Source organism: Chlamydotis macqueenii, chromosome 6 (assembly GCF_036417535.1).
Source record: "Chlamydotis macqueenii isolate bChlMac1 chromosome 6, bChlMac1.mat, whole genome shotgun sequence".
Lineage (NCBI taxonomy): Eukaryota > Metazoa > Chordata > Aves > Otidiformes > Otididae > Chlamydotis > Chlamydotis macqueenii.
This window is the reverse complement of record NC_141561.1, coordinates 27,408,496-27,429,068: the sequence shown is the minus strand read 5'-3', so window position 1 is coordinate 27,429,068 and position 20,573 is coordinate 27,408,496.

Here is a 20,573-nt window from a genome sequence, read left to right as displayed (position 1 = left end):
ATTCCTTGACTGTCTGGTAAAATTAACATGCTACACATCACACATAGTTTTGAGCATCATAGCACTTGCTTACTGGCTTTTCCAACCCATGAAAGATTTTAGTAAGGATTGCTCTCAGTTTTTTAATTTTTTATTCAAGAACAATCTATCCAGGGAAGGAAACCCTGCTAAAATATGTGGTCAGGTTGATGAGTGCCCTCCAATGAAATTATACACCCTTTTACCACCAAATCATGCATTAATGTTCTCATGAGTTACCATGATATTCAGCAAGTTTTTACGTATTTATTATAAATCAAATGGCAAGTGGCTGACATCAAAAGGGCAAGCTTATGAGCCAAACACTGCTTGTTCACAAACACGCTAGATTCTTGCATCTGGAAGTTTCTTTTATGGGAAAAAGCTTTATTTGAAGATTTCCAGTACTCCTGGGTTTCAGTTCCATAAAATCTCACAAAACAGCTGTTATTGTGGTATTTTTAGTTATTCCTGCTTGAAAACTCAGCTGAGACTGGGATGTGTACATAATAGTGCAAGAATGGGAGCACACAGATGCAAGCATCTGACACTCTGCCACATTCAGCCAAGTCACCCAGGAGAGGAGGTTGGCCAATGGCCCCACTGTCACTGTGATCACTGGGTGTCCCTTCTGAACAGCACTTCGTCCTGGAAAGGGAGGCACTACCTGAAGCAGTATGTGTCTTATTATCTGTAGTGCTTATTCAGAAAAAAAATGTGCATCCCAACCCAAGGGGCTGACTTAAATTCTCAGATAACCTGTGATAGGAAGCTTTAGGAACAGAAATAAGAATAACCTTAGGGAAGTCAGACAACTCTAGCTATTTATGATTTAATGATCTAGCAGGGTTCACTCTGCTTCTTTCTGCCCCCAGTGGTTTCCTAAATGAGCTCCTAAATTTTGCCCAGACTGCAGATCATTAGTATCTTCAGCTTACGGCTCTGTGGTCCGGTCTTCTGTTGCAGCTGGTTACATCTTTCAGGACAACCTGCCCTTCTCCGAGACCACAGGCCTGGAAGCCTTCCAAGAGGTTCCCTGGAAAGATGCCCATGGTTGTGTGATCACACATGATACATAAGGCACTGCAGTTGTCATCTGCAATATAATATGCATCCTGCTCTTCTTTGTGGAATAAAAAGCACCTCTCTCTTTGGTCTCCTCCATTAATCTCTCTGTTTTCTGTTCCCTTCTACCTTTCCACACTGCACAGGATTCCCTGCCATGGGACTTTTTACCAGCCACTCCCCCATCTCTCTTCTTTTCTGGATGTAGATCTTATTTGCCTCATACCCTTTTCTCTAGACTCTGCAGACACCCTGAGAAAAGAGGTGCGTCTCTACCAATTTCTGTGGTTTCTTTTGCAAAGGACAACCTGTCCCCAAGTTCAGCCAGATCCTCGCAGATGTTTATTCAAACTGCCAAACTTTTAGAGGTTTGCCCACTTAATTTCTAGCTAGCATGCTGGAGTTGTTTGTAGAATGCCATGGTAACAGAGGAAAACATTGCTGCATCATTTCATGGTAAGGAAAATTCTGAGGAGCTGGGCCTGAAAGTCTCGGTGGTCTTCTCTCTCGCTTCTTCCATTTCTCACAACACTTCAGGCAAGGATGTTTCTCTGTCAAGAACTGGCCAGCCCAGAGGAACACAGTCTGTGCCAGGCCACCTAGACATGATTGCAATACAAGTAATAGGGAACATCAAAATAATCATAGGTAGCATATGTATTTTAGCTGTTCTGCAACTTCTGGAAACGACGTGGAAACACCATTGCCCAATGGCAACATTGAGGAAGATTTTTCTGGTGACTGATGTGATGAAAATTAGTATTAAATCTGCAAGGCATAAATGAAATATCATTCACTGGCTTTTACCTACAAAGTTAATTAATCAACTATTTTAAAAAATAATGGAATTGTGCCATTAAGGTGAAAAATAAAAACCCACAGGAAATTATCCCTGGTCTTCCTGTCTTTTTGGTAGTGCACCAAAAAGCAATAACTTTAAAAGAGAATGAATGCTTGTAAGAGTGCTGTTGTGTTCTGCGCACTTAGTCAGCCCTCCTCTGTTGAGTGCAGTGAGGATCTTCAAGGTACTATTTTCTACCAGTTTTGAATCAGATACAGTGTGACCTTTTCTCACTATGTGATGCTACCTCAGAGTATGCTGATGTGTCACGCTCCAGTATCATCATTCTCTTGGTGCAAGTGCAGCCCATGCAGCAAAAGAGTCCCTTTGGCTTTTCAGCACCTTAGTGATTTGAGTCACGGCGCCACAACAGCAAAGAATATATCCTTGAATGCTGTGAACACAGACCGTTCTTTGTGTGTCTTTAGTCTCTTTCTTATTGTCAGTTCAGGTTTGAGAAATTCCGGTCTATTTTGGAGCCACAGAATTTTATCTATAGGAGAGAGACAAATACACGCTGTTTAGAAAACCTGCCCTGTATTGTGTTTTCCCTAATTAAAAGTAGCTAAGATATGACAAAAAGCTTGTTTCAGGTTTGCAATGGGTTTTGTACAAAGATTCAACTCCATGTTTATTTTATCTAGGCAGATTACTTCTCTGTACAAATTACCTCTATCAGTTTCCTGTAACATTTTGTTAGTAAATCTAGCAATTCATCTTGCCGTTAGACTGCAAGGGATTCTAGCTTAGAGGATCACTTGCTTGCAGGACTACAATGAGCATCAAGCTTGAAGGCATGAATGACTGAACAGCAAAAAGGCACTATTTTCTAACCTGCAGCCCACGGAATAAGCACATCTAGGGTGCAGCCCTCAAATCACATAGTGTAGTGTCAGGATGGGGCTTTGGAAAAGGACAAAATTTCAGAAGTCAGTGATGCAGGAGTCTTCATTTTGTTGGCTGCTACCTGAATGTACCTGACTGTGCATTTTCTAATAGAAATTATCCTCAACTGCCTGTCTGCCCAATATAGATTAGTTCTGATTCGATAATTAATCTAACCCATCCCCCAGTAAATCCTTAGACATTATGTTCCTGTACAACCGGAAAACCCTAATGAAGCAATATAAACTCAGTGATAATAACAAGTAATGGCCACAGCTTAATGAAGGGTGGCAATTCTGCTCTGGTGAGATGTCTAATTGATGTGGCTGCTCTGGTAGCTTGGTCTTGTGCTGATCCTCTTCCCTTCACATTTGTTGGTCCATATCTTGTTGCATATATGTATAGACAAAACCAGGAACTGCTTCAGTATGGGAAGGAAGGCTGGCATCCAGATGACATGTTTGGACTGGACTGCCACGCCAGCACAGCTGCAGCTCTCCTTTCCTTTGGGATGAGGCAAAAAGCAGGTCTGTCTTTACCCCTCTATGAAGAGCAGTTCTTCCAGGTCCAAGGACCTGCCCAGATATTCACTTTTTTTTTCTGCATATCTCTGAGCTGGAGCACTGCTTTTGATGTATTAGTGTCTTATTTAATTTGGTGTTTCAATTGCTGAGTGCAATAGGCTGCTCACTAAGGGAGCTGAGTAATTAAAAGAAATCTATTATGTGTTTTTTGAAGTGCCACTGAAAAACAGTGAGAGTAAAAATCAGAATCCAGAACACACATGCATCCACACAAATAGGCCTTACATACCAGAGCTAGAAAACAAAACAAAACCAAAAATAAAAGTAAGAAGTCTCTCCTTTTTCTCTTCCTTTTAATTTACTGTTACTAGTCCTCACCCAAGACCAATCACTTAGGGGAGGCAAATTATTTCTGTCTCTCCCTGGTTTTGAGTCTAATGCCTTCTGACCAAACTAACAGTACTGGAGATGCAGCTGTGTCTTGGAATTCAAAGATATCTCAGTAAAAAGCACATACCAGTCTCTGTGAAGGGCCTTGTTTCAGACCAAAAGTAAATAGCCAGTGTCACACAAACCTGCACAGTGATCAAACACTGGAAAACATGACTGGATTTTTTTTTCCTTAGTCATGAAAGAAGGTTAGACTTGTCTAAAATTGCCTTCTTTGTATGATGCTTTAAATTGGTGAATTGAACCCAGAAGACAGATTTTTAAGCATTAACCAGTGAAAACACAAGCAAATTTCAGTTTTAGAAATGTCTCTTGAGAGCAGCCTTTCCTGTTTAACACTGAAGAATTACACTTCAGAAACAGGAGATCTTTGCTGCCATGCCTCCATTCAAACACGATAATAAGCAACAATCTTCCCAGGCTTATTTGTTGTTTCTTTCTGTTATATTTTAACATCTTTTTTAAAACCCTGTAGAAGCTTTTACTACACATAAAAAAAAAGCTTATTCTTTGCTCCTGCATTCTTCTTGTAGCGTCAGCTTTACCAGAGCGCAAAACACTTACGCATATTTATTTATTTTTCTTGTAAATAGCTCATTGCTTGAAGTAAGAAAGGTCCAGGTCAACAAACATGCACTAACTGTTCTCTCCCAACTCCATTTCCTGAAACCCTTTCCCAGCTGGGAACACGAATGAACTCAGGGAGTCCTACTCCAGCAGCATACCAAGGAAGAAAACAAAATTGCCATTTATACTACACTTACTATGTAATGCCCCAGGTAATTATCTTTCTGTCTATGCATATACTATTTTAGGTATATACTTACACAATCTAAGGCAAGCATCGCTCAGATCTTTGATTTGTTGATGCTGCGTGGCTTTCAGCTTCTTGAATATTTAAGGAAGAAGGACGAGTTTGTGGTTAAAGCACGGTTCTAGGAGTCAAGAGGTCTGGATTCTATTTCTGTGCTGTGCCACATACTTCCTGTACGCCCTTGAACCACTCACGTGACCTCTTTGCATTTTTATACCCCATCTACTAAATGGGGAATAATTGTTGCTTCATACGTACTGCTGCTGTGCAGCTTAATTCATACTTCTCTGAAAGTGTTTCAGGTTCGTCAGAAGAAATGCACTTCAGAAATAAAGCCCCATCTCAGTTTTAATATCATCTGAGCTGTCTAGCTTAAATGTAACCTCACCCAAAGGGAATGGTATTTGTAAATGTCATCCTTATAATGAAAAATCTGTTCTCCTTTTTCTGCCCCACATGCCCTCATCTCCACTTCCTCCCCTTCTTTTGCTTCCAACAAGCTGCAGCATTGTTAAAATACCTCCTCCTCCCCTGGGACACTCAACTGATCGCAGACCTGGGTGTGGGGTTTGTTTTATGTGGAGATGTGCATGCAGTTATGTTGCAACATTCTTTTGTCTGTTTCTGAGCAGGCAAACGGCTCTGCAGAAAGAATAGAGCATATCTGTATTTGATTTACACAGACACTCGGAACAAGCTGAGCATTTCAGGGGAAAGATTGGTCTTTAGTTTTAGAATCATAGAATCATAGAATCACATGGTTGGATGGGACCTATAAGATCATCTAGTCCAACCGTCTTCCCACTACCATTGCTGCCACAGCTACTAAACCATATCCTGTAGCTTCTCATCAAGCCGCCTCTTGAACACTGCCAGGGACGGAGACTCCACCACCTCCCTGGGCAGGCCATTCCAGTGCCTTACCACTCTTTGAGAGAAAAATTTTTTCCTCAAGTCCAATCTAAACCTCCTCTGGTACAACTTGTGGCCATTTCCTCGGGTCCTGCTTGTTGCCTGGTTTCCTTAAAACAAAGGGATTCCCAGAGTCTGACATTTCTGAGGGCTTGGGGCTTTTTAGTTATCTCTTGAGAGTTTCTGAAGGTGCAGAGATGAGATACTATGCTGCTATTGGACATGAGTCCGGTTAATGAACGATTACCAAATGATCTGTTACTGAATCAGTGTAACACAAAAAGTGCCATGTTTGTATGTGTAGAGGAGAAAAGAGTGCTTTTGTGGGAGCTAGATGTGTTGTCTGGGCCTGATAACTAATGAAGTTTTTCTTATTTGTGTAACTGTTTCAGTAGTGCCATCTTTGTGCTAAGGCCAGCTCAGTCAAAGTGTAACCCTACGGAAAAGCTCCACTAACTTTAAGGCTGGGCAAGGACTCATGTGAGTTGTGAAATCCAGACCCTGATTCCGAGCGCGGTGGCTTGTGTGTGCTGCGCATCTCAAGGACAGAGGTCTGTCACCCTCACAGCAACTACTTGGATTAACCTTGTGGAATAAAGGCTGATGGTGAACAGAGTGATCTTGCTGATCTGTTGCACAGCCCCTAGGGTGCAAGAATAGCATCAGGAGTGTGTGCTGTACCCAGAACAAAGGCATCCTGATTACTCCGGACTACTTGAGTAGCCCAGAGGACCCATAACAGTGATGCACTGGCGAAGTCACTAGATAATTGCTCACTTGTTCCTTGGAAGCCCCATCGTGCATGGCTAGGAAAGTGGATCCTTGCATTTAATCTGCACATAAACAGAGGTCAGTGCTTTAAAAAGCGCATCAGTTCCCTGAACTGTGTGAGAGAACCACTGACTTTTCAATCTTGTAAGAGCCTTCTGCAAAATAACAGAGCGAGTGCCGAGACACCCATGTATTTGAGGGGAGCAGTATTGCTGTAAATGCTTTATGAAAGAGAGATCGTCAAGCAGAATAAGCATAAAGAAGAGGTAGAAGTTTGGCATGTGAAGGAGAGAGGAGGAGCAAGTTGGTACTAGGAGGCTGTAAACACCGGTGCTAAAAGAGCCTTGATGTTGTTTGAGAGACCTGGGGAGCCTTCATCAGGAATGAGAAAGGAAAAACAGGAGAGGCAAGGTTTGAAACATTCAGAGCCATGAAAACTATGATAGGAAGTTGGAGCTGGATGCAGAAGAGAGAGGAAGCCAGGATTAAGAGAGGACACAAACTTACTGGGGGGGTGCCAGAGTGTGACAAGTTCAGTGTCCCATATTCCCTTGCATCCGGTGACAAGTATCAACTGTCAGTGGTTTATGTGGGGGCAGGCCACTTATCAGATCAGGAATGTTTACTTATTGCCCATCTCCTCTTTTTCTCCGTCAATTAGCAACGGGAAGTGCGAAGCCGTTACATTAGGCATGCTGTGGACATTAGCTGTCAGAGCTGCAGCCCTCTAACCATTCAGTGTTTTCAGGGAATGCAGGGCTTCTTTATCAGTAACTCTAGGAAGTTGCATTAATCAGTGGGGGATTTATTGCAAGGCCAATTGGATACATTTGTGGTATTTGGCCTGCCATAAATTGTCTCACACCGAAACTTTTTATTTTCCAGTCAGTGTGCTCTTGAGGGTTAAAACATGTAGCTCTTGAAACGACAGACTCGTGAGAGCCTGGGAAAGCAGTGATATTGCAAAAACTATGTGTCCCTCCTACACCTTCAGTACATTCTCCTCATTACCACAAACTGTCCCCAGGAACACTTGATCTGAATTAACTACAAGCTCTGCAATATTTTAAAGGTCTCTCTAGGCCGTTTCCTGCCCTCCCTGTGCTCCCTTACTTGGGCAGATATCCCAGTGAAGGTCCATGGGAGTTTTGCTTGAGACATCTGTTCAGATTTCCATTTCTGCTTTCTTCTTTTCAGTCAGTGTTTTGCTCCTTTCCTCTGGCTCCTTGTTCTTCTCCCCTTGCTGCTTAGTGTGAAGTGAGGAGAGGAAATGTCTAGATGATTCAAAGAGAGGAGAAAAAGAAACCAGTCAGAAGGTTTCTAAGGGCCAAGAGTAATGGGAAAGACTGGAAACCTGGTCAAAATTAATTTCCTAATACCTCCCAGCAGTGCTGAACACAGACAGCTTGGTAGGCATGCTTTGAATTCAGCTATCAAATTTTTGTCCCACAAAACACATCCCTTTTGCTTGTAGATGTAATTACCAGGTCAAAGCTAGCTTAATCAAGTGTGTTGGAAAAGGCAATCAAAATATTGCCTTTGGCAGCTGCCCCTTGTATTATTTCAGGTCTGAGAAGGGTTGGCATTAAAATAGGAATTAGATTTTTGTAGATCTGAGCTACCTCTTCAGTGTCCTCTCACAAGGCACCTATTCCTTTCTGTATCACCGACTCACTGCAGTAACTCAGTAGGTTAAGCAGTCACTCGAAATGGCAGACAGAATGAAGAATACAGTTCTTTCTTCTAGGTGGTTTGAACTACCCAGAGAAACCTGCTTTCCTCATCAGAAAAGACACATTGCTCCACTTCAGCCAGGAAGCAGGTGAAAGTCACAGATGTAGCTATGCTTATGTCTTTTCTGTGATGAGCTGACATGTCCTTGTGTAGGCATGAAAGTGGCTGCGCATATTTTTCTCTCATTTAAACACATCTAGCAGCCACTTGGTTTTATTTGCTGACTGGGTTTTGGTTTATTTTCTTTTTAAATTTCACCATGAGAAATGCCATCCTAGCTTCTTGTCGCAAATATTCTACTTCATGTTTGTCCTGCAGAGTAAGTGTTGCTTAAGTATTTTAGGGATTCGATTGCTTCACTTAAGAATTTCTGTCTCCATGACAACCCTTCTGTGCTTTGTAATACCTTTGGCGCTCACGGTGGAACTGACTATTATTTATTTCAAACTATATAACATTTAGCAGTGGAGATGCAAAGGGAAACGGAATCAAAAGAAAAATACCCAAAGAGCTAATTTGCAGCAATTGCTTTAAAAACAATTTTCAAAACAACCACACAATTTACTATATGGGAAGCCTGCTCATGTCAAAAATGCCTAATTTTTTTCTCAAAATCCACTTCTAGGCTCACTCTTTATCTCAGCACTGTGTCCTGCTACAGATAGACTGCAGAGTTTGACCTTCAGTGTCACCTCCATGACCATTAGTGTTCTGTGAAAGTTAACTTTGTGACGAAAGTGCTTCCCAAGCCTTATATATTTTTTTTTCCTAGGCATCCAAATCAACTGCTTCTACAGTGCAAAAGAACAGAACTCTGTTCTTGCCTGGGATGATGGATGATCATCTGTTGCACGATGTGTGGCATGGTCACACAGTTCTTGTGAATCTTAAAAAACATCCCATACTTCCATAATTTGGAAACTTCAGTTATGCAAATAATATCCTGTGTATGGAATTTCAGTTCTCTGATCTATTACTGTGTTTCCTTTCTGATAAAAAAATACCACTTAAAGTAAATTGGCTAGGTATTTTCCACTACATCTTCAGACACATTCCTACATTTGTGCCTTTCTCTTTCTTCCTGATGCTGTCCTGGATCTACCTCCATTTTCTAGTTTATACCTGCTTTATAGATGGTGTGGCTAATCTGCACATCTGTCAGTTGTCACACTTCTGACAGCTGTGCTTTGCAGAAGCTCTTTGTGAATAAAGCTCCTGGCAAGGATGTTTTTGAATATTGGCCTGATTTCTGGGTGCATCTGTAGATGCATCATAACAAGGCCTTACTTTCATATGATGAAAATAAAAGACCAGGGTCTTTTAAAATCAGATCATGCAAAAGTGGTTAAAGTTGGCCACACCATACCACCAGTCCCTGCTGAAGGGTTTGCTGTGTCATGTCTTAGCGCTTCCATACCTTTGAAGAGCAGCAATAACAGGCAAAGACTCTGTCTTCTCTGCTCCTGTGTCATACTGGAACTTTCTCAGAAAAATAAGGAGCCAGGAACTATGTGTGGCCTGGGTATTTTGAGAAGATATCCATGTTGTTGGTATCAAAAACATCATATATCTGAGAAACTCTTCCCTTTTTTCCTCTCTCTGTTTAGAAAATGAAGGCATGTTTACAGCGTAAAACCTCATGCTGAGTCCATAAAGCCTAAACACTATCCATGCTGATGTTTTCTGTTGTTTAAGACACCCTCTTATTCTTAATACTTAATGTCTCATAAAACCCACTGAGATGCAGCCCCAGAAGTCTCCCATGCTCTTCTGATTCCTTCTGTCTTGATTTCTAAAGCCACTCAGCTCTGTCTCCTCTTATTCATCAAGCACTGTAGTGCTCTGTCATGAGAGAACTCCTATAATTTATAGTGTTAATGACTCCAGGTGGTGCTACCTTGAATATAAAAGCAATCTAATTAGGCCACCTTCTGGCTGAATCTGATTTAGTCTTTGACTTGGGAGACGCAGGGAGGATGAGTGAGTGTGTGTATGTAACAGTGACTGTTATAAAGAGCAGACGTTGCTGAACACAGTTTTTTAAGTTCTACTGCCTCTTTTCTCCTTTGTTTTTGTTGTTTCCTTGTGCTTGAAGCATCTACAGAAAATCTTGGTATAATATGATACAGCACTTAGGACAAGCAGGGTGATTATAAATGGCTCTTGCCTCACTTCTGGTCTGGATCCTACAGATGTTACTATATGAGGCTTGTTCTTCCTGGTTCTATAATTTGATTTTAATGGCTAGATACCATTGGAGCATGTAAGTCCTACAGACAATAGTGTCCTTTTACATTCAGAAACATCTGTTAGCTAAGCACTGTTGTACAGCCTGAACTCTAAAAGAGCAGATCTGTGTTTGAACACCAGCATTTTATACCAACCTGGCAGACAGCATTCTCGGGAGAAACTAAGTCTAATATGTCTTTTCTCATTTGGTAGAGCTCTTTTCTTTCCTCTGTCCTTCATGTTTCTCTTTATTTCATCTACTACTTTTAGGGATATGAAGTTTGAGAGCATTTTCTAAGGGCTTAATGCATCCTGGGGACCAAATGTGTAATTCAAATAGTGGTGCTTTGCTGTTCCCTTGAAGCACAGGATAGAACTGGCACCACTTAGAGTAATATTTTGGGCTGTCATTATTTGATCAAAGAACTTGGACTGGGTCTGCCAGTGTTAATGCTTTTAGGATGGATGAATCCTTTGCTTTAGAAGGGGTTTCCAGTAACGGCCATAACATCTCTGAAATGTCTGTATTTGCAGGGTGGTGAACTCTCCATGGTAGTGCACTTCAGACACCCTCCGAGGAAGAAACAGGTTACAGAGCTCCTTGGTACATCCCTCCTTTTCCTCTTCTAATTTGTGCTCCTTCCAGTTTGGTCTTGTTTCTGTAGCTTTCTGTAGCTTTCCATAGCTCTCAGCTTGGGGAACAAGCCTGAACTCAAATCCAGCTAACAAAGACAGTTTCTCATGGTCATAGGCTGGAAGGAATAAGTTTTAAAGATGCCTGAGTTCTCTGAGGTTGGAACCACAGTACTCTTGTGTCAGCTGAGTATGTTTTATACCTTAACTACTGTACAATAAGCAGTCTTTATAACACATATCCCATATACTATTAATGCCTGCAGATTAAAACAGCTGCCAGGCAGCAAAACTTGCATGCAGAAAAATCAGGGGGACACTGAAATCTGGAGTTTTAATTAATTTTTTAGCTTTAATTCTCTGTTAAGAAGCTGCAAGTCTTAAGGCAACTTCAAACAAGGAATCTTACAGAGGTTTGAAAATTAAATTCACAGCACTTGTTCTCAACCTGTGTTTAGCTTTGAGGGCAACTGCTTTTATTCTAGACTTGAAGAAAATTTGCCCGGTTTTCCAATTATATTGGTCTAATAAAAGTCATTACTGCTTTTTAAAAACACTGCCTCACATAGTGTGTAGTTAGGTTGTAACAGAGCCACTACCATGTGTGCTTGGAACGCATCCATTTAACTCTGTTCTTTGTATTCAGAGTATTGCTGCAAAACAGCAACAGTTCCAGCTTTCAGAGGAAGTCACTGAGTACTGGGGAGGGATCATTTGTTTCTGATAAATCAGCCAGCTGCCCATCTACTTTTCAAGTAAATCACCACATTCAGTTGCCAGATTCCAGGCCCGTTTAGAGTTTTTGTAAAGAGAATAATTGAAATTACTAACTTTATTATTTATCTTTTTAACCATTAGTTATTGTAAATTGAAATAACAGAAATTTGTGTTTCAAGCAGAAGTATATGTTCACTGGAGCTAATTCTGATAGCCATATGTGAAAGTTGGTACAAAGATGCAACAAATTTAACTTCACTGCCATCATGCTAGGAACCCTTTCTTAATATCACCTGTTCTCTGTATTGGAAATAAATATTGCTTCTCACTGGGCAATAGGTAGGTACGTTTGGCAAATAAAACACCCTGTGAGCTCCTGAAAGTATAAAACACAGGAAAAAAAGAGAGTGAGATTCTCCAGAAGAACAAGCCTCTTTGCAAAACTTTATTTCCATTTATGTTACATAAGAACTTTTAAACAGAGCATTGTGTGTGTTGCCACTACGCATTCTTTTGCCTGTGACTCTCACTGTCATTTACTCCATAGACAGTTCCCAAAGTATCACTATTCAGTGTTTCTTCCCTGCTTCTCAACAGATTAAATCAATCTGCTCCCACCCGCTTTCCTGAGACAAAAGTTATTTCATCCATTGCTGTCATACATTTCCCAGATAACATTTCAATGTAGTCCCACCAGTCACGACTTCCATAAACTTGATTTACTGTCTGGTTTATTGACCTCACTTTGCAAGGCTTTGCCTCCCTTCATAACAGCTGTGAACATGTTGCCATAACAGGAGTTTGCCTTCTGTTCACCAGCAATTTGCCCTTTCATGGCCTGAAATCTCCAGGGGAACCCTGGTGGTGTTAATCTTTAATTCCTGGGAACATACCTCATACTCAAGACACTCTGGGCATCTTAATAAAAAATGTAACTATGGAAGTAATTCAGGGTAACTGAGCAATGTTCAGTAAACCACTACAAAGGATATTTTCCAAGCAAATTGTTTCTTGAGAGTAATATCCTTGGTCTCTAAATGAGCAGGAATTTCAGATAGACATGAGAGTACATTTGGGGACATACAGGGCATGCACGGTGTCACCTTTGACAAGTTTGCTCATACCAATCTAGACCTTCTTATTCTCCCATGTCAACAGGTTTCTATTCCACATGCCCACTGGAATAATGAGAGACAGGGATCTCTGCAGCTGAACAGCCACTCAAGAGCCGATTGGATCAATATACATATTTGTCACCTCCCACTGGATATGTGGGAATGGCAATAGCAGCCTACTGCATATGCAAGGATATAGAGAGCTGGCAGCTAGGGAAGGAAGGGAAGCGGGACTGCAAGGGGCAGGAGGAAATGACTAAGAACTGGAGCAGAGGTGAGATCACACTAGTGCACAGGCCCAGCAGAAGCAGCACAGAAAGGCAAATATGAAGGTGTAGAGGATGTGGGAAGAGAAGTCGTTGTCCCTGGGATGTACAGAAGCAGAATGCATAGAAAATTCTTGTGACTTAAATAGCTTTTTTTATTGAAAAGCACTTCTGCTTGTTGAAAGTTTTAGGCAAAGAAAGCCAAAGCAAAGATGCAAGAATACCTAGCTAAAGGAAAAAAAAAATGGACTGGAGACAGTCACTTGTGATGCCAATAGACAATGCAATTAAGTAGCTTCTGTATAAAAAAGAAACATAAGAACTGGATATCAGGGACAATTCCCACCTCCAGTAGTGTCCCTGGCAAACATCTCACTTTCTGAAAGAAGGCTGTGATTTTGTCCTAGATGACCAAAATTAATCAAAACAAGGAAAAAGACAGACATTAGTATACTATGGGAATTGACAGGAAGAAGCTTGCAAACAAAGGTTTAGTGCCAGGCAGAGTGGAAGAGAAGGTGAACGGTCGGGGCAGAGCGAGGGGCAGACACAACCTAGGAAGCAGCCTCCCTAACTGCAGTTTCCTGCCTTCTGCACTCCATTCAGCAGCACGCTGAACGACCCTTCAGCAGAAGTTCCTAAACTTCTTTTCTGTTGCTTCTTTATCAGCATTCTGATAAGCTGGCTTGTTGGCACTCCTGAACTGAGGAGTGTTGCCATGAAGTGCCTCTTTCTGTGTTACTAAAAGTTACAGGCTTTCTCTACTGTGGAATTAGCAGATGAACTTTCAGAGGCCAATTACAAGAAATATCTTGGAAGCATGAGAGCCACTTCTTCTTATCCAAGCTCTTAGATCAGCCCTGCTCTCCAGTCGCGTGTGCATAGCAGGACTACTTGTGCAGAGTGGGATGTCTCCTGATTTGGTTTGCAGGTTAGGACATTCTAGGATTATAGTATTTGACTGGGTCATGGCAAGAGGTTTGTGGTTGAAAAAATAAATCCTAAATTATTAATACTCTGTCAGGGGGAGAAAAGCCATATAATATTGGATTATGCATATTTTATCATCAAGTTGTGTAAGTGAGCTATTAAATGGCATACAATTCTTGCAAGCCTTTGTTTTATAGATTAGTTTTACAAAGCATTTTGTGTTCCTGCTTGAACATAAACAGCCTCTCATATCTCCACCTACTGCACCAAGTATTCTCCTGATTAATTCATGAAGTCTATAATATTCAAAAGGAACTAAGGAGAATAAATATGGTTTTAAGCCCTCTCCTAGCATTGGCAGAGCAAATGATCTGTGTTCAAGTCAGGAAAACAGATTCCTTTATTGTTTTTGTTCAATGCAGCATGCATTGTTCTTTCATTAGCATTATGTCTGGTCCTCTGTCTTTGCAAGGAACACACAGTAGTTCTGCAGTTACACAGTGGACATGGTGGTGGCTCTCAGAGGTTATCATCATCAAGACTAATGCTAGAAATGGAGGAAGCATCAGGTCAAAATCAGCCTCAACTGAAGCTTCATCCACAACTAGATGATATCCCAAACCTCGGCTTTTCCCAGCTGAGGGGAGACTGGCACCCTTTGGTACAGTGGTTCCCAAGAATTGGCCGGGGCACCATGCAGAGACAAGTTCTGTAGGTTCTCCTGGATGCTACTACAGTCACCCACAGCCACACCATGGCAGAAGGAAGGACAGGCATTCAGTGGGGAGATTTGTAGCCTTCCCTAGGCAGGTGGGTAGAGCAACAGGGCAGACCGAGCTCCCTTGGTACTCATAGCTCTGGCCTCTGTTGGCCTTTTGCCTTGGAGTCCCTCCAACTCAGAGCATGTTGGATGGCTGTAGGCTAATTCTCAGGTATAGAAAGTAGCCCTGAAACTTAAAGGGTGGGATGGCAGAAACAGAAAACTTCCCCAGGAGCAAGGACAGCTGCTTCACGGCCACTTTATGACCAAATATAACATAATATCAAATAGGTGCTCTCTTATCCATGGATGTCTTTCAGGGCCCAGAGCAAGGGATGCTCCATGTGTTTTCACTTTCACAAAATCAATTTTCACAGGCTGAGCCTGGCTGGCCATAGGCACACAACACAGCCAGAACAGTAATCCCAGTATTTCTGACCAACCCACTGAAGGGAAGTACCAGCAGAAACAAGGGGAAAGCCCAGTCTCCTGAGGCTTTGCAGGCTCCAAATTGCTGGCTTGCTCACAAAAGGCTGAATATTGTGCTCAGCCAAACATTCATTGGAATTTAGTGGCTTATTAGTTGACAGCTCTTGGAAAACCTCCGTCTGAAGAAGACGGAAAAACAGTCCCCAAACCAGATTTTTGTGTCTATTTTTCTGATGGGCTGTATGCATAATGCAGCAGCAGGGCATTAGGGTGAGCAGTATTGCTTTGGGAAGTTATCTGAGGAACACGGTTTTGATGTATTTCTGTTATCTATGGTCTAACAGGAATGAGGGGGAGACAAGGAAAGGTCGATTCAAGGTGCTAGCTGTTGTGCCCTGACCTATGCATTGATTTCTGTAATGAACTAGGTATCTATCTTCTTGCACTGGATGTTTTCAGAGCTCAGTTTAAAACAGATGTCATTCTGCTAAATTAAGGAGGCATTTAAAAAGAAATTGCATTATGATATTATTGGTATTGTTATCCCCCCAGATGCTCCAGGTGCTCTTAATTCTCACTGGAGTGCTAAATGCTAAATTCCCTCAGAAAAATTTAACAAATAAAGGTTAAGTATATTCACCTCATCATTTTTGGCAATGTCCCTTTAACTCAGGTGTCAGCTGGAGGGGTTCTTGCCACTCTTTCTTCTGTTGTTCTCTTAAAATCCCACTAGATACCATAGCAACAGCTGGATCACATGCTCCTCTGGTGTGCTCCCTATAAGCAGATGTGAACAATCCTGGATAATAAAGTCTCAGCAAGTGTTGGACAGGAAAAGGACTGAATTCAGCCTCTACATTTTTTTTTAATAACTCCCAGCAAAGGCTTTCCATAATTTCTTATGACACGGATAAATCCAGATCTGCAGGCAAAACAGAATCAGGTTACTTCCTTGCTTAATAAAAAGACCATCAAGGTAGTTGACATTTTACAGCCATTTTCTCCCCATCCTATGTAAGCGTTTCTTGGAAGCCTGAGGCTGAAATATGCTTCCATATTCAAATATGTTCGCAGTGCCTGAATGAATACTATCTCTGCTTTATTGATGGGTTAGTCCTGCTGTTAAATTGACTACACTCTTTTGTATTTTTTGAAACTTTACCCCAAAGAAGGAATTCAGATCTATTTATATGTTTGTATGAAAGCTCCATATTAAATTGTGTTCTAATTATTTTCCATGCATGTGGCAAACATTTAAAGTAATGCAGATCAGTTTGGCCTAATAACTGTGTCGTTTTTTTTTTTAAATCACAGAATAAAGCTTTTCATCTGTCAAGCAAACATTTAATAGTGCTATTGCTTAGAGGAAGAGTTCATAATCCTTTTCCTTGACTAATGTGGAAAATCTATATACGGCCTTATTTATGTTCATATTTAGGCAAGCAAAAAAATAATAATTCTCTCTTTTAATCTGATTTCTACTTCCAAGTATCTCCTATAAATTCCTCCCATATAACACTAAACCATATGCAGTCTCAGCTGTGTCATACTCCCTAGGTTCAAAGCCGACTTGCAATGCATAGAGTCTACAGCTATGTCAGACGTTGTGTAATCAATCTGTACTTTAATTATTGGTTCTTACAAGGACAAGTAAATCATACCTACATGCGGCTTGATGGAGGGACTAAAACCCAAAACAGGGAAAGAATATTAAATTTATTCCCTTATGCAACTAGATGGAGGTTTAGTAAGAAATCAATGCTAATACTTCTGATGAAAATCCAGAGTAGGTTCTGTGATTTTTAAAATCTGAAGTGGCTCTGAAATTGCAGATGGCAGTGGAGTTCTTCATCTAATACTTGTTTATAGTGTCTGCATCAATTTAGATGCAAAAACTTAAGGGATTTAATTATTTTCCTTCTGTTTTACAAAGTATCTTTTCATTACAGAGCATCAAGTTAGAAATCCATGGAGGAAATCTTAAGTAGTAATATCTGCTGCTGATTTTAGCTCTCTTTTCTTTCTGAAGGTCCTTTCCAACCCAAACTATTCTATGATTCTGTGTGTGTGTACTGCTTAGAAAGGGTCTGCTTCTGCGACCCCCTTGGTAGTGCTACAAAAATTTTTTTGTGATTATTGGAAATGCTCACTGATAAGGTCAGAGTAAGGGAAATAGCCTCCAGTCAAGTAATGTAACAGTCCCTGCTCCAAAACCTGAGATCGTCTCATAGCAAGCTGCCTGACAGGCACTTGCATGCATGGCTTCCGCAGGTGGGCACAAAGCGTGGAAGGAACACAGGATATTAAATAGCATCATGTTTACTTGGTAGGGCAGACACAGGTTTGGATGGGACAGTATCTGGCATTTGCAGCGTCTATGTCCGAGCCTCTCCCACACGTGTCTCTGGGAGAACGGGGCATAAATAGAAGGGAACATACTGGCAGGCAAAGAGGAGACTCCAAAGGCACGGAGTGTCCCAGTGCTCAGAGAGCACAAGCGTGCTGCCAGTCTCCTCCTGCACTGCCCATCACTGCCAAAGGCTATTGAGTAGCTCCTCACGAGCAGACAGTCTGGAGGGTGGCCTGCACTGGCTGGCCTCAGGACAAACCCCGCAGGCCAGGTGGGCCAAAGGTGCTTGTCCTGCTGCTGCCCTTTTGGGGAGACACAAGTCTATGGTCTCCAGACTGTTGGTTCAGCATTTCTCATGGGAACAGAAGATGAGGCTGAAACAATGACAGTGCTCTATGAAAAATTAGATCAGTTCAGGCTAGGAAGATGTGCAAGCTGGAGTGGCTGTTTGCCCCTGCCCTGGCACCAGGGACACATCTTTCCCTGCCAAACCGTCCAGCTCCAGGAAGGATGTAGGCACAGGCCTGTAAATTGATATTGCACTTAAATTATTACAGGCTCTTCACCTTTAGCCTGATTGCAGCTGACTTGTGGAAAAACAAGCCCAGAAATCTAGTTCTGTCTGTCTAAGGGTTGCTGAAGAACCGGGCTAGTGAAACCAGGCTAAATTAGAAATTAACAGGCGTTGCCCTGGGGATGGTCCTATAAGGCATGAGTGAAGGAAATAGGCAAGTATTCATAACCAGCTCCCAGGAAGATGAATTGCATGTAGATAGACAGATTTAAAGTTAGGGATAACAATTGTGCTTGAAACTGGAACCAGTTTACTTTATTGTTTTATTTGTAGTCATTGCGGACAAGCATTTTTGCTCAAAACACCTAGGCAGACCATGTATGTTATGTTGTGGAAGGACAAAATCATTCTTAAAGCATAACCATAATCATAAAGAGATTGTTTCCTCTCAGATTTGTTTCACCACCAGAAAATGCTTTTTTATTGCAGTCTGCGGCAAGAGAAATTCCAGAGAATTGTAATGTGTGCAATTAACAGAGGGTCAGCATTGCAGCTAGTGTAAATCAGAGTAGCTACAACTTGGAGATACACACACTCAACTGAGTGTCTGGCCCCAGGAATGTAAAATAAGATCTGCTCTGCAGAATGAGACTACTGTTACCAAGGATCCCATGACTAGCCTTTGTACGGTGAGAAAATGCAGTTAATAGGATTTTGTTATTAGTGAATTTGATCTGATACTGTGCTTTATTTTATTCCAGAGCAGCCTGGCAGATATTTAGCATCAACAAAGCAAAAACCATAAGAGCATTTCTTACTTATTGCAAACGTTTTCCTAAGCGTAACGTTGCTGTCCAGGAAGCTGGAGCTCTGGGCGCGGGAGCCTGCAAGCGGCCAGGCTGCGGGCAGCACTGCAGGGTGGCCCCGAGCAGCCGCACCCCGTAGAGGGTGCCCGGGAGTTGAGGCTGCCAATTCAGCTCTGGCACTGTCACCCTGACACTCCTCACAAATGTTGAAACGCAAACCAGAAAAGCCAAGCTGCACCTCTTTATTTCTTGATGAGTACTTAAAATAGAAATACTCTGACCTATTTTTTTTTAAGCTGCTCCTATCTTGATATTCCCATGTACAAAAAAAAAGCTGCGTGTCACTCTTCACAGCAGCCTTGTTTTCAAAGATTTAGGGCTGGATTCAGCCCAGCAGCCCTACACTAGGGAATCTCCACCCAGCCACACTGAAAGCAGGGGTCGTTTGACAATGGCTCAGAGCAACCCTTTTCAAGCCTTAAACAGCACAACAACTCAAAAAATGCTCACTGCCTGCTTTGCTCTTTTCATGCTCTCTCCTAGCTTGGCACCGCTATGATAAAAAGCCTCTTTAGAAGATAATGCACACTCTGTGTCACTCACCCTTCCTGCAATTTACAGGAGCTAAGGACACTAGTAAGGTCCAAGAATAACAGGCATTTCTATGGCATTGGAAGTCCTCTGACAGATTAGAATAAAAAGTAAAGAGTTTAATGCAGTCCCCAGGCAGCATCACTCGCATCTGGCTTTGAATGTAGATGAGGCCAATCTTGAAGACGGCTTTGCCTGTACAGCATCTGATGCCTCTGTGCCTCAGGGCAGCAGAGCCAGAAGGGAAACCCTGGGGGGACAAATGCCTGAGCCCTGCCCAGCCGCACCCTCAATGCTGGCTGTGGGTGGGCATGGCTCTCTCCTTACATAACTGTCTGAGGACTGGGTACAGCATCCCGCAGAGCAGAGCATCTCCCACATTTTACAGAGCCTCTGTTCTCACTCCCACCTGCTGCTGCATCCCCTCACACACAGTGCTTTCCTTGTTCCTCTGAAGCAAGGACAAGCCTTTCCTGCTGCCTTCTCTCACTAATGGTGGAAAATCCACAGGATAACACTATAATATTCATCATGACAAGGTGGGAGCTTTTCTCCTGACTGAATTTCTTTAGCTCTGTCTCTGAGGTGTTTAGAGATTCATATGAGGAAAGCTGCCTTTTCCTGATACATTGTCTGATGATGTGACAACCTGGACTGTCATCACAGGCAGATGTTTTTGGCAGCAGCTGGGCAAAAATAATTAGTACAACAGAGGTATAAGCAATCCTGCGCTGTCTGTTCCTCAGCAACAGAGGCTTTGGATGCTTGAGCAGCAACATGAGAAGTGGTGTAGTCTGAGGGATCTATTATGCTAACCTGAAGTTAGCCTGCAGCACGGTTTGACCATTCCGCTCATTCAGAACACCTTCTCGGTACCAGCATGGGTGAAACAGAGGCCTTCTGGAGAGGAAAACAGAGGTTATCAATCTGCTGTGTAGACTGTAGTAGCTGGACTCAGAGGGGCAGCTCCTTGCCAGAGTGGATTTTGTTTTGCTCTTCATGGGTTACAACTGTTTCTGGCCAAACTTTTCTCTCCTTCTCTTATTTGCACAGCAGACTGCAAACTTTTCAGACTACTTCAAATGGCAGTCGGGTTGAACATGAAATCCTTGCCACCAAGGCAAGGATTCTCTGTGTCTTACAGCTATCCTGGGTCTGTGGAGCTCATAGCTATCTTTCAGGAAGGAGACAGGTTTATGTAGAGAACTAATGTGCATGT